The sequence below is a fragment of the Eubalaena glacialis genome, chromosome 14 (assembly GCF_028564815.1).
Source record: "Eubalaena glacialis isolate mEubGla1 chromosome 14, mEubGla1.1.hap2.+ XY, whole genome shotgun sequence".
Lineage (NCBI taxonomy): Eukaryota > Metazoa > Chordata > Mammalia > Artiodactyla > Balaenidae > Eubalaena > Eubalaena glacialis.
In genome coordinates, this window is record NC_083729.1 from 42,551,838 (window position 1) to 42,565,724 (window position 13,887).

General features: G+C 36.6%; 1 protein-coding gene across 17 annotated transcripts in view; it reads right to left on the reverse strand.

The window, feature by feature from the left end:
* Positions 1–13,887, reverse strand: part of NRXN1 (neurexin 1) — a 1,118,934-nt gene that overhangs the window by 452,193 nt on the left and 652,854 nt on the right. The window lies entirely within an intron of this gene.

The following is a 13,887-nucleotide window of genomic DNA, read 5'->3' on the forward strand; positions in this document are numbered from 1 at the left end:
ACCAAAGCAATCTAATATTAATGTGCAATTTGGAAAAAAAATTAGGCGAGTGTAGAAAAGGAAGGAATCTTCACAAACAGTGTAACTAAATAATAACAGGATACCAGACTTGCTTAATTCTTTATTAATACATGCTTTATTGTAAGCCTCTAAAACATCTGTAACTCATTTTAAACACTCAATTCTACCATATTGTGTTTAGTGACACTAATCCTTGTTTATAGCCTAATTCTTTGAGAGTAAGATTATGTTCCCAGTGAACAGTTATAAGTAGTTACAGGTTTTATTATAACAGCCCTGATCACAGATTTACAAAAATAATAAATGAAAAAAATGGAAATGTAAATGACTAGGATAATATCCAATAGGAAGAAGATCTTTATTTAAAATGAAGTGTAAATCTTGACTGATGAAATGCCCCTGAAAGTACTTCCAAGAAATGTTTTTTAAACTCTTCATGAAGAACTAAAGTACTGTTTTGAATTTAAACACTGGTTTTACAGTTTGTCACTTTACCATTATACAATTTGTAATGCCTGGAGAAGTTTGGATACTGGATGCAAATTTACTCAAGTATTCAATATTCCACATTGCTGGGAAATGATTCTAAATATATCTATATCTATATATCTATCTATGTAGATATATATCTATCTACATAGATAGATATATAGATATATGTTTTCCCCCCTAAGAGATTCTATTTTAATTTTGCTAATACTGAATAACACATCATGACTATCCCAACTGTCAAAATAGTCCTAAGGCATGGGTAAAATTGTTTCAAATAAGTAGCTGTTTTGGAAACGTTTCGACATATTTGGCTGCAATCTTTACATTGATAAAAATATAGAGTGGTTAAATGAAGAAATTTGGAAGACAGAGAGGGTTTTATTTCTGGCTCAGCCATTTACTGTCTGACTAAGCCTCTGTTTTCTCATCCATAAGGAGGGAAAAATACCCAAGCACTAGGGATTGTGTCAAGATTAAATAATGTGCCATGTGCAAAATACATAGCATGGTACCCAATATATAATGTGCACTCAGTAAATGGCAGCAATTTATAACTATAATAAGTGATTGTTAGTATTAATAATAAAAGCCACCCATTACCGAGTAGCATTCTTATCATTACAAAGCTTGACATCTATCTCAATTCTAAGAAAGACTATTTACTACCTCCCCTCTTCTGTGAATTTCTACTTATGACATATTATCATCACCAATAACTATTTCTTGTAAGCCTAATAAGCATAACGTATTACATTAGGCCCTCTAAAGAATACAGCCAGAATCAACCATTCTCTCATGGGGGCCACTATCAGATCTTGTACTTCCTCTCTTATGGCAGTAATATTCTATGTTTTGATTATTTATTTGTATCTTATTTAAGCTATTGGATAGAGAACTCTTCATGGATAGGTTTTTACTCTGTATTACCAGCATCTAGTATAATGTCTGGAACATTAGACATGTCCATCCAAAGTTGAAAGAATTAATGGAACATTTCTAGCTTCAAAAAGTTCAAGTTGAGGAGAGACGATACGAATATTAAAAAAAAAAAAAACCCTACAGAGTAAGACAAAGTCTCATTTATTTACATGAGAAGAAATTTGTCCTCTTTGCACTGGTGGACTGCTATGGTTAATTTACGAGGGTAGTAGTGTTCTATCATCGTGACAATATTCTGGGTGGTTACTTTCTATGCTGTGTTTGAAGGAATGGGTTGCAAGACGAGAGGGAGGAGGGAACTCTTGAAGAATAAATTACCAAAGAGTACCTGGGGGAAGAATGGGATCATTCACTGGGCTGAGAGCATGCCAGTCTTGTTAGTTTTGCAAGGAAACTGAAAGTAGAAATTGGAATTTAGTGAGATGTCTAAAGGGGACTCAAGCTTTTAAACAGGAGGAAAATCTGCTTTTGGCTGTGGAAAGGAGCTAGAATAATATAGAATGGCATCCAAGAGAGTAATGCCCATCAAGAGAAACTAGCTCGAGATACTAATTTTAAATGCAAGGTGAAGGAGACAAGCTTAACCTAATGGTAGAACCAACTTCCTTGGCCTTACCAGTCAACTAGCAAATATGCTCCAATGTCAGCCAATTGATCAAAGGGACCTTTGCAGGAGGAGGTGCAGAGATTCCAAGGTCTGGAGCCATAGATGTGTTCTGTAGGAATGACTTTAGATGGGCCTTTGAGCTAGTGCAGGATCCTATGTATCACAGCAAGGACTATTAAAGGCAAGACAGAGAAGTTATTTAGTCTTCTGACCACTGGATCTGAGGTAGATTCTGAAAAGCAGATTCTGCAGGGCCCAGAATAGCCATATATTTCTATATGGTAAAGTTTGGAGTCTGGGAAGGTGACATAGGGAGCTGATTCTCACACCTACAAAAGAGGACAGTTGGGATTTATTTGAGGTTAATGTCTGGGAAGATTGGCTTGACTTTCAGTACAGGCAGAGTAGAGAGTGGTTCAATCTCTAACCAGAACTAAGAGAATTAGTTAAGAAGAGGGTTATAAAAGAAAGTCCTATAACTCATATTTCAATGAAGATCAGGAACCTTTATCACTAGTACACAAAGCCTGGTACAGAGTAGGCACTCAATATCTTCTTGCTAAATTAATTTCTCATTACTCTGTTACTTGCATTGTGTTGATTTGTCTTTAAAAACTAATCATGATTTTAATTTTGAAAGGAGATTCATTTTCTTACGATATTGGGTTATCAAGTGAAAAATGGCAAATAGCAGTTAAGTATCGACAGTCTCTGAAAATCTATCAAGAATTTTATAGATTCCATTTAGCTGTGAATTACCCTGGGACATGTGAGGGGAAATGTACACCAGTATATACTGGAAAAATGATAAGGCCAAAACTAGACTGCCCTTCTCCAAAAGGACAGGGAAACAAGAAGAAAACTTTTCTCTTGGGCTTTATCACTTATTTTTCTTCGATGTTTATTAAGTGCATGCAGCATGCCAGATCTGAAATAGCCGATGGCCAGGAAGCTTTTCCTCCTGGACAGGCATCATTTCTCCCAAGGTAATGATTTATCATCAAAGTCTAACACGGAAGCAAAAGATCAGCTACACAGGCATCCATCTGCAACTCCCCACAGGCAGACACTGATCCAAGTCTGGATTGGGAAGGGACTAGGCAGTGGGAGGGTGGACTTACTGTGGAAGTCAGATGACTCTGGATCTTTATTCTAATGGAAAGTCATGGCTCTCCTTGGTAATGCCCCAAAGGCTAACTTAGAGTTAACCTTCCCTTAGGAAGAGGTCTGAAGTTGCCTTAGTCTCAGTATACTTTTTCTCTTACTCAGGATCTTTCCAGATTTAACCCCACAGTATTTAACTTACTCATTTGCATTTGCTTACTTTTCCTTAGAATTATTTCCATTGTCTTGTATGTTCTTGGTCATAAGCAACCTGAGGGTAGGTACTATTCATTTTCCTTTTCATGTGATTCGTTCAGGGTCAATCAAGTTGTGGAATGAATAGATATTTTTAAATTAATTAAACAAGGAGGTCATTATACTCAGGTGGCTCTAATGCTATAGCAGCCTCCTTAAGCAAACCCAAACCTACATCTGTAAATGCCTCAAGGTTAAGAAGTTGAAACCTAAGGACAGCCACTCACAGTCAACTAGGCTTTAAGCTATAGCCAATCAAATTATTTCCTTTTTGTGCTTCTGCACTTTCTGTACACAAACCTTTTCCATGGCTCCTAACCACTTCTGGTTTGGCACTGCAAAATTTGAACATATTTTTGCTCAAAGAAACTCTTAAAAATTTTAATATGCCTCAGTTTATCACTTAACAGTATGAATTTGGATTTGCCTAAAACTTTGAATCCCAAGTTAAGTCTCTTTAGTACAATACTGCAAGAATTTCAGTAGGGAAGAAATAACCAGGACAGAATGTGGTATGCTCTGATCATTCAGTGTTGAACTGTACTAGAAAATACTCAGGAAGGCACTTGGAACCCAGGGATCACCTGCCTGTTTCCCATCCAAATTCACCACCACCAGCTAGCACAAGGTAATAATAATAATAATTATAACAACAGAAGAAACAAGAAAGAGAACAGCTGCTAACACTGAAAAAAGAATCCATTATCATCCAAATGGACTGAGATCCTTTAGACCCAAAACAAATGAGATTTTAAGCATCACTTTCCATTGTACATTGGCCACACCTTCCATAATAATGTTACCTTCCTCTCTCAGAGGAAATAATCCTGACAAAAGGAAACTGGGTTAAGAGAGGGAAGAAAATGGGCTCTGGTACTACTTGAAAATAACCTATTTTACACGTTGGATAAATCTCTTACAGTGCTTCTTTCCTAAACCGTAGAATTAAAAATCTTGGGCAGAATGATCTCTTATGGATCCTTTCACCTCAAATAGTTCATGTCGCTATGATTCTAGCTGATCATATCTTCTAACACAGTTTTCCACTACTGGGAAAGTACCACAAAAAGACTGACTGAGAAATGGCAGTTAGTCCATCCTTCTGAGAGTTTTGTTGTAAAAGCCAATTCAACTTGAGCCTACTTCTGCATGTTACACTTGCCTAGACAACTGACCTTTGCCAGATTTTGAAGATACGAAGGAAAGTGCACATCACTGCATGCACGAGTAAAGCAACATTTGCATTGTTTTGGGCAGTTTAGAGCGTGCACACTGTTCTCGTACACACAGTTAACAATTTACGTCTCTTCGGCAGTATTAAATCTTCTCATGTCAGAGCCTAATGAATCAAATATTCTGTAGACCACAGCATAGTTAACGTACTCAGACGACTTCCTTAATTCAGCACTGCCAGAAAGCATTTGAAAGCAACAGATTTCAGAAGTCTTAGTGATTTCTACATTAAGCTAATGAAACTCAGGCATTCACGCTACCCGGGAATGTTGGTGGCGTGTGGCTTACACCTCAAACCAGCGCTGTCAGTGGGTAAACCAGCAGTGGCAAGATGCCATTTTCGTTATTTCTTTTTCTGAGCTGTACATTACCACTTTGATTTCTACCACAGCTTATTCCCTTTCTAGGAAACTTTCCAAGCTCTTTCTCACACTGCATAAGATTTGCCATTTTTCCCCTGCCTCACTCAGAATACCCATAACCAGTATTATCATATATCTCCCATACTGTTCAACAGTTTTATCGATGGTTTTGATAAAATTAACAGAAGGCATGCCTCATAAATTTACAAAATGACCCCCAAAGTGAAAAGTAATCTTAAGATAATTCAATTTCAGACAGTTGCCAAGCAAAAAGTGAAATTATTTATTATTAAAATTATGTAAACAAAACTTTCTCAAAACATGCATTAAGAAAAGGTGGTGTAAAATATATCAAATACAAATAGTGGTTATATTTCATCACTAAAATTTATATCTAAATATACATATATATCTTTATAGATATATAAATGTATATATTTATAATTATACTAATGCCTAGAGATAGATATATCTCTACATAAAATCTTTCAGTTCTTTCCAATTTCTATTTAATCATGACTCCTTTAATGAAAATGTTATTTTAAAAAAATCCCTCATAATCAAAATTCACTTAAAAAAATAAAAAATACCGGCCAGACTGATCATTGTAAACAAAATATCATTTGTCAGAGATGAACTTAGAAATTTCTGCACTGAAGATTTAAAACATAAACTATATAAATGAAAAATATTGGAGCTTTGGCTTAATGGTAATACAGTTGCAAAAGACCTTAGAAATGTTAATTAATGGTGATCTCAATGCAAGCCAGTCATAAAATCTGGCTGCCAAGAAAGCTGATGGATCATAGTACGTTAGACACATACATATATTTATTTTTTCAAGTAATGAGTTTTATAGAAGAGAGAGTGAGCTATTCTCTCTCTTTTCAGCAAACCCAGGATGAAAGGGCAAAAGTCACGGTAAGATTACAGATGAATAAGATTAAGATAGCTAGTATATCAAACACTTTTTAAAAAGCCCCCAAACTGAGGCATTCAAGCAGAAGGTAGTGACAAACTGTCAGGGAGCTACCCCTGCACTGAATGGCTATTAGAGGGGGTTTTAGTAACGCTCTTGTAACTTCAAGTATTTATGATTCCAAGTTGCAGTGGAAATGGGATGACGATTACTGTTTCCCACTGAGTCAGGCATGTATCCCCAAGCAGGGGCGGGCTCATGTCGAAGGAGGAATCCTGGGCGAGGCAGGAGAACCATGGGATCTAGCGGTGGCCTTGAGCACAGTGTCTACCTCTGAACTCTAGTTTCCCCATCTGCTTCCACTCAGTGTTATGCCTCCCAGGGGCTGGGCATGAACTGAATGCTTTACATGCACAATTACATCTATTCCTCTCATGAGAGAGATCATGACCTTTAATTTATAGTTGACAAAACTGAGCCTCAATGATCTGGTAGAGAAAATGCCTGAAGTCCTTTCTAGAGTTAAGATTCCTTGACCCCTTGTAAGGGGGACAGTTACAGGTGCATCAAGTTGCCAACCCAATCAGACAGGGTCTGATTCACCCAAAGATTCTTCACATTTACCAGGTCATACTCCCTTTATCCATGAATAGCTTTTCCAGTATTGTTAAGAAAGCAACAGATTTTATTTAAGGTAGGAAATGAGACAGTGCAGGAATGGGGGAAAGATTCCTTTATTCAGAGCTAAGGCAATCTGCTTGATATTCCTCATATATTTTAAAATATATCCCATTTGTAACATTTAGAATGGATTTCAGGGAGGAAAAAAAAGTAACCTTAAAAGAGATAGTAAAACAATTTTACGTGAAAAAAGAAAATTCATCTCTAATTAATTGGTATCAATTGAACTTTTTCTCTCACAGGGGCAGTATTCCCAGTGTCCTCAGGCCCCAGTCATTTAGAAAGAAGGTGAATAGACCTAATAGCAGTCAGTTTCATTGTGCCTCCTTAACAATGTAGGAACATGCTGCCCTTTAAAAATATGTACTTTTTTTAACCTTTGCATTTTCTGTTTACTCATACCTAAATAGAAAACTTCTGCTAAGGTAGGAGAAATGAATGCCAAGTTCAGCTCAATTCAGTTACTTGTGCTAAAGGCTAAAATTACAGGAACAGCATGAAGAAATAGTTGACAGCTGAAGTGCATGGTCCTATGAAGCCTCTCTTCAGGGAATCTGTGATTGCTCTTAATGGCATTAAAAAAAAAAAAAAAACAGGTCCTGTTAATTTTCAAGATATTTTTAAACACTCGATTACTTTTAAAACAATCAGTGCCATTATGAACTCCCAGGAGGCTCTGAATTAAGAAATGAATACCTTTATTTTATAACATTTTGCAAAACACTCACTGTGGACAATAAATATCAAATCCACTAGGGGCCTGGGTAATGCAGCACAAGTCCTGAAAAAGTGAAACCTAATGTGATTAGATAATTAATCACAATTAAAATTTTCAATTGATCTTAAAGGAGCTAAATATAAGAACAGTCTGTAGTTTTGTCTTCTTGCAGCCTTTTGCTTTCACCCCCTACAGATTAAAGGTCCATGCTGAGTAAACCATTTTGGAGAAGAACCAGCCGTGACAGATGGGAAGGCTACTTCTTTTTGGACATGATTTTCAATTAGACCATTCATAACACAGTAAAGTAAAATAGACTGATTATGAATAAAAAATGTACTAGAATTGCCATTTAAGCTGCACAAGACTGGTATCAACCTACCCATATGTTAAATATAATGTATCTGTATTTGTGATTTGCTTACAATCACCATCAAACATGGCCTTATCTTCAATCTCTTTGATGACCTTCTAGAGGTCATCATTCTGTGGAGGACCTGCCTCAGCTCTGTCAACGCTCAGAACCTGGTGTGTGTGTATATTGGTTCTGTCATAGCCACTTGGAGCACATCCAAATGCTGTACTTTATTGCCCTATATACAAACCAGGGTTTGGTTTTTCTGTATCCGGACAGGGAAAACATCTTCCAGAAATGCTCCCCATCAGGGAGTTGGCAGCAACTCTGATATCTGGCTTCTGACAGAAGGGCATTCTCTGAGGACTGCCATTGCTTTGGAATTATAATTTTATGCTCCTTCAATTCCATTCAATTACATCGAAATTCACGATATTCGTTGAAACTAATCCTGACAGTCTGGAAATGGCAGGACATTGTTCTCTTACCATTTTTCAGATGCCTTTCAATCCCTCTTTTATTCACATATTTATCTGACACCCTTTTATGGAATGTCTCCCACTCACTGAAGAGTCTATAACAGACTTCCCAGTTACAACAGCAAGAAAAGAATGGTTGCTACTCTTGAGAAGTTTATAGATAGTCTAGTTAGTTATGTGGTCACCACATTAAACAAAGAAAACACATCATGGCGACTTTAAGAGTATGTCTAAAAGCAGCACAGTATCTAACCAACTTAATGAGGGGGACATGCTTCAAATCAGTGATTCCGTGTGATAAGGCAAAAAATAAGGACTATCAAAGCTTTGAATGAAGTGACCAGACGTCCTGGTGATACACAGACAGATTTAGGCATATACATGAATAGACATACATCTAGTGACAGAGCTCTTCATTAATTGTATTCCTAAAATATGGAATAAAATATGAACACCATTTAGTCCAATGATAATTCTTAGATGGTTACAGTTAGAGAGAGTGAGTTGGGAAACAAGTTCTGAGACAAGGTCCACCAGAGTACAAACTATTTATTCACATAACCAATAAAGTTGGATTTCCTGGTATCAGTAATATCTGAACACATCACTGATCTATAAAGTAAACCTCTTGATTGCACCCAAGGGTACAAATTTGTAATACTGACCCTTTCTCTTCCCCCTCTTCTCTTAGCTATTTCCAATTGTTATTCAAATTTCAGGTTCAATATAACCTTCTCAGAGATTCATGGCTTAACTTTACTAAGTCGGGCTCCCCTATAATTCCCTTCACTTTCTTTTAAAGCATCTTTCACAATTTCAAACTAATAAACTGCTAATTTGTTGTCAACATCCATCTCCCTCCTTAAATTTCACTAAGTAGATGACTTCTCTACCTTCTTTGCCAACATATTCCTGTGCTTAGGAGAATAACTGGCACTTAGCAGATGCTCCATGAATACTGTTGAAATAACCCAAACCCCAAGGCAGGACCTCATATTCAAATGGAATTTTAAATACCGAATTTCTGATTATAGTTGGTGATATTATGGTATCTGGTTTCTTTTCTTGAAAAGGTTAAATTGACAAGTTAAAATTCTAGATTGCTAAGTTAAACTCATCTTTAGAATCATTTATACCATATTTGCCAATTAAATGTCTACCTCTTACAACTAACTAGTTGACATCTTTAACCTTTTTTGTTCCTAAATGGCAGAGTTTGATGTATAGACTACCAAATTATTTTTTTTTGAATTTTTGAATTTTATTTATTTTTTTATACAGCAGGTTCTTATTAGTTATCCATTTTATACATGTTACTGTATATATGTCAATCCCAATGTCCCAATTTATGCCGCCACCACCACCACCACCCCCACCACTTTCCCCCCTTGGTGTCCATACGTTTGTTCTCTACATCTGTGTCTCAATTTCTGCCCTGCAAACCGGTTTAACTGTACCATATTTCTAGGTTCCACATATATGCGTTAATATACGATATTTGTTTTTCTCTTTCTGACTTACTTCACTCTGTATGACAGTCTCTAGATCCATCCACGTCTCTACAAATGACCCCATTTCGTTCCTTTTTATGGCTGAGTAATATTCCATTGTATATATGTACCACATCTTTATCTATTCATCTGTCAATGGGCATTTAGTTTGCTTCCATGATCTGGCTATTGTAAGTAGGGCTGCAATGAACATTGGGGTGCATGTGTCTTTTTGAATTATGGTTTTCTCTGGGTATATGCCCAGTCGTGGGATTGCTGGGTCATATGGTAATTCTATTTTTAGTTTTTTAAGCAACCTCCATACTGTTCTCCATAGTGGCTTTATCAATTAACATTCCCACCAACAGTGCAACAGGGTTCCCTTTTCTCCGTACCCTCTCCAGCATTTGTTGTTTGCAGATTTTCTGATGATGCCCATTCTAACTGGTGTGAGGTGATACCTCATTGTAGTTCTGATTTGCATTTCTCTAATAATTAGTGATGTTGAGCAGCTTTTCATGTGCTTCTTGGCCATGTGTATGTCTTCTTTGGAGAAATAGCTATTTAGGTCTTCTGTCCATTTTTGGATTGGGTTGTTTGTTTTTTTTAACATTGAGCTGCATGAGCTGTTTATATATTTTGGAGATTAATCCTTTGTCCGTTGATTTGTTTGCAAATATTTTCTCCCATTCTGAGGGTTGTCTTTTCGTCTTGTTTATAGTTTCCTTTGCTGTGCAAAAGCTTTGATGTTTCATTAGTTCCCATTTGTTTATTTTTGTTTTTATTTTAATTACTTTAGGAGGTGCATCAAAAAAGATCTTGCTGTGATTTATGTCAAAGAGTGTTCTTCCTATGTTTTCCTCGAAGAGTTTTAGAGTGTCTGGTCTTTCTTTTTTTTTTTTTTTTAAAGGGAAGTAAGTGCAGAAAGCTACTATGTGGTGAAGCGCAAATCCACCCGGCTGATATTTATATGAGTCTCTTTTTTTTTTTTTTTTAAATGCATACGCCCTTTTTTTTTTTAAATTCTATTTATTTATTTTATTTATTTATGGCTGTGTTGGGTCTTTGTTTCTGTGCGAAGGCTTTCTCTAGTTGCGGCGAGCGGGGGCCACTCTTCATCGCGGTGCGCGGGCCTCTCACTATCGCGGCCTCTCTTGTTGCGGAGCACAGGCTCCAGACGCGCAGGCTCAGTAATTGTGGCTCAAGGGCCCATGTGCTCCGCGGCATGTGGGATCCTCCCGGACCAGGGCCTGAACCCGTGTCCCCTGCATTGGCAGGCAGATTCTCAACCACTGCGCCACCAGGGAAGCCCAGAGTGTCTGGTCTTACATTTAGGTCTCTAATCCATTTTGAGTTTATTTTTGTGTATGGTGTTAGGGAGTGTTCTAATTTCATTCTTTTACATGTAGCTGTCCAGTTTTCCCAGCACCACTTATTGAAGAGACTGTCTTTTCTCCATTGTATATCCTTGCTTCCTTTGTCATAGATTAGTTGACCATAGGTGCGTGGGTTTATCTCTGGGCTTTCTATCCTGTTCCATTGATCTATGTTTCTGTTTTTGTGCCACTACCATATTGTCTTGATTACTGTAGCTTTATAGTATAGTCTGAAGTCAGGGAGTCTGATACTTCCAGCTCCTTTTTTTTCCCTCAAGACTGCTTTGGCTATTTGGGGTCTTCTGTGTCTCCATACAAATTTTAAGATTTTTTGTTCTAGTTCTGTAAAAAGTGCCATTGGTGATTTGATAGGGATTTTATTGAACCTGTAGACTGCTTTGGGTAGTATAGTCATTTTCACAATATTGATTCTTCCAATCCAAGAACATGGTATATCTCTCCATCTGTTGGTATCATCGTTAATTTCTTTCATCAGTGTCTTATAGTTTTCTGAGTACAGGTCTTTTACCTCCCTAAGTAGGTTTATTCCTAGGTATTTTATTTTTTTTTTGTTGCAGTGGTGAATGGGATTGTTTCCTTATTTTCTGTTTCTGATTTTCCGTTGTTAGTGTATAGGAATGTCAGATATTTCTGTGCATCAATTTTGTATTCTGCAACTTTACCAAATTCATTGATTACCTCTAGTAGTTTTCTGGTGGCATCTTTAGGATTCTCTATGTATAGTATCATGTCATCTGCAAACAGTGACAGTTTTACTTCTTCTTTTCCAATTTGTATTCCTTTTATTTCTTTTTCTTCTCTGATTGCCATGGCTAGGACTTCCAAAACTATGTTGAATAACAGTGGTGAGAATGGACATCCTTGTCTTGTTCCTGATCTTAGAGGAAATGCTTTCAGTTTTTCACCATTGAGAATGATGTTTGCTGTGGGTTTGTCATATATGGCCTTTATTATGTTGAGGTAAGGTCCCTCTATGCCAACTTTCTGGAGAGTTTTTATCACAAATAGGTATTGAATTTTGTCAAAAGCTTTTTCTGCATCTATTGAGATGATCATATGGTTTTTATTCTTCAATTTGTTAATATGGTGTATCACACTGATTGATTTGTGTATATTGAAGAATCCTTGCATCCCTGGGATAAATCCCACTTGATCATGGTGTATGATCCTTTTAATGTGTTGTTGGATGTGTTGTAGTTTGCTAGTATTTTGTTGAGGATTTTTGCATCTATATTCATCAGTGATATTGGTCTGTAATTTTCTTTTTTCGTAGTATCTTTGTCTGGTTTTGGTATCAGGGTGATGCTGGCCTCATAGAATGAGTTTGGGAGTGTTCCTTCCTCTGCAATTTTTTGGAAGAGTTTGAGAAGGATGGGTGTTAGCTCTTCTCTAAATGTTTGATAGAATTCACCTGTGAAGCCATCTGGTCCTGGACTTTTGTTTGTTGGAAGATTTTTAATCACAGTTTCAATTTCATTACTTGTGATTGGTCTGTTCATATTTTCTGTTTCTTCCTGGTTCAGTCTTGGAAGGTTATACCTTTCTAAGAATTTGTCCATTTCTTCCAGGTTGTCCATTTTATTGGCATAGAGTTGCTTGTAATAGTCTCTTAGGATGCTTTGTATTTCTGCGGTGTCTGTTGTAACTTCTCCTTTTTCATTTCTAATTTTATTGATTTGAGTCCTCTCCCTCTTTTGCTTGAGGAGTTTGGCTAGTTTATCAATTTTGTTTATCTTCTCAAAGAACAAGCTTTTAGTTTTATTGATCTTTGCTACTGTGTTCTTTGTTTCTATTTCATTTATTTCTGCTCTGATCTTTATGATTTCTTTCCTTCTGCTAACTTTGGGTTTTGTTTGTTCTTCTTTCTCTAGTTCCTTTAGATGTAAGGTTAGATTGTTTATTTGAGATTTTTCTTGTTTCTTGAGGTAGGCTTGTATTGCTATAAACTTCCCTCTTAGAACTGCTTTTGCTGCATCCCATAGGTTTTGGATTGTCCTGTTTTCATTGTCATTTGTCTCTAGGTATTTTTTGATTTCCTCTTTGATTTCTTCAGTGATCTCTTGGTTACTTAGTAACGTATTGTTTAGCCTCCATGTGTTTGTGTTTTTTACGTTTCTTTCCCTGTAATTGATTTCTAATCTCATAGCATTGTGGTCAGAAAAGATGCTTGATATGATTTCAATTTTCTTAAATTTACTGAGGTTTGATTTGTGACCCAAGATGTGATCTATCCTGGAGGATGTTCCGTGCGCACTTGAGAAGAAAGTGTAATCTACTGTTTTTGGATGGAAAGTCCTATAAATATCAATTAAATCTATCTGGTCTATTGTTTCATTTAAAGCTTGTGTTTCCTTATTAATTTTCTGTTTGGATGATCTATCCATTGGTGTAAGTGAGGTGTTAAAGTCCCCCACTATTATTGTGTTACTGTTGATTTCCTCTTTTATAGCTGTTAGCAGTTGTCTTATGTATTGAGGTGCTCCTATGTTGGGTGCATATATATTTTTAATTGTCATATTTTCTTCTTGGATTGATCCCTTGATCATTATGTAGTGTCCTTCCTTGTCTCTTGTAACATTCTTTATTTTAAAGTCTATTTTATCTGATATGAGTATTGCTACTCCAGCTTTCTTTTGATTTCCATTTGCATGGAATATCTTTTTCCATCCCCTTTCAGTCTGTATGTGTCCCTAGGTCTGAAGTGGGTCTCTTGTAGACAGCATATATATGGGTCTTGTTTTTGTATCCATTCAGCAAGTCTGTGTCTTTTGGTTGGAGCATTTAATCCATTCACGTTTAAGGTAATTATTGATATGTATGTTCCTATTACCATTT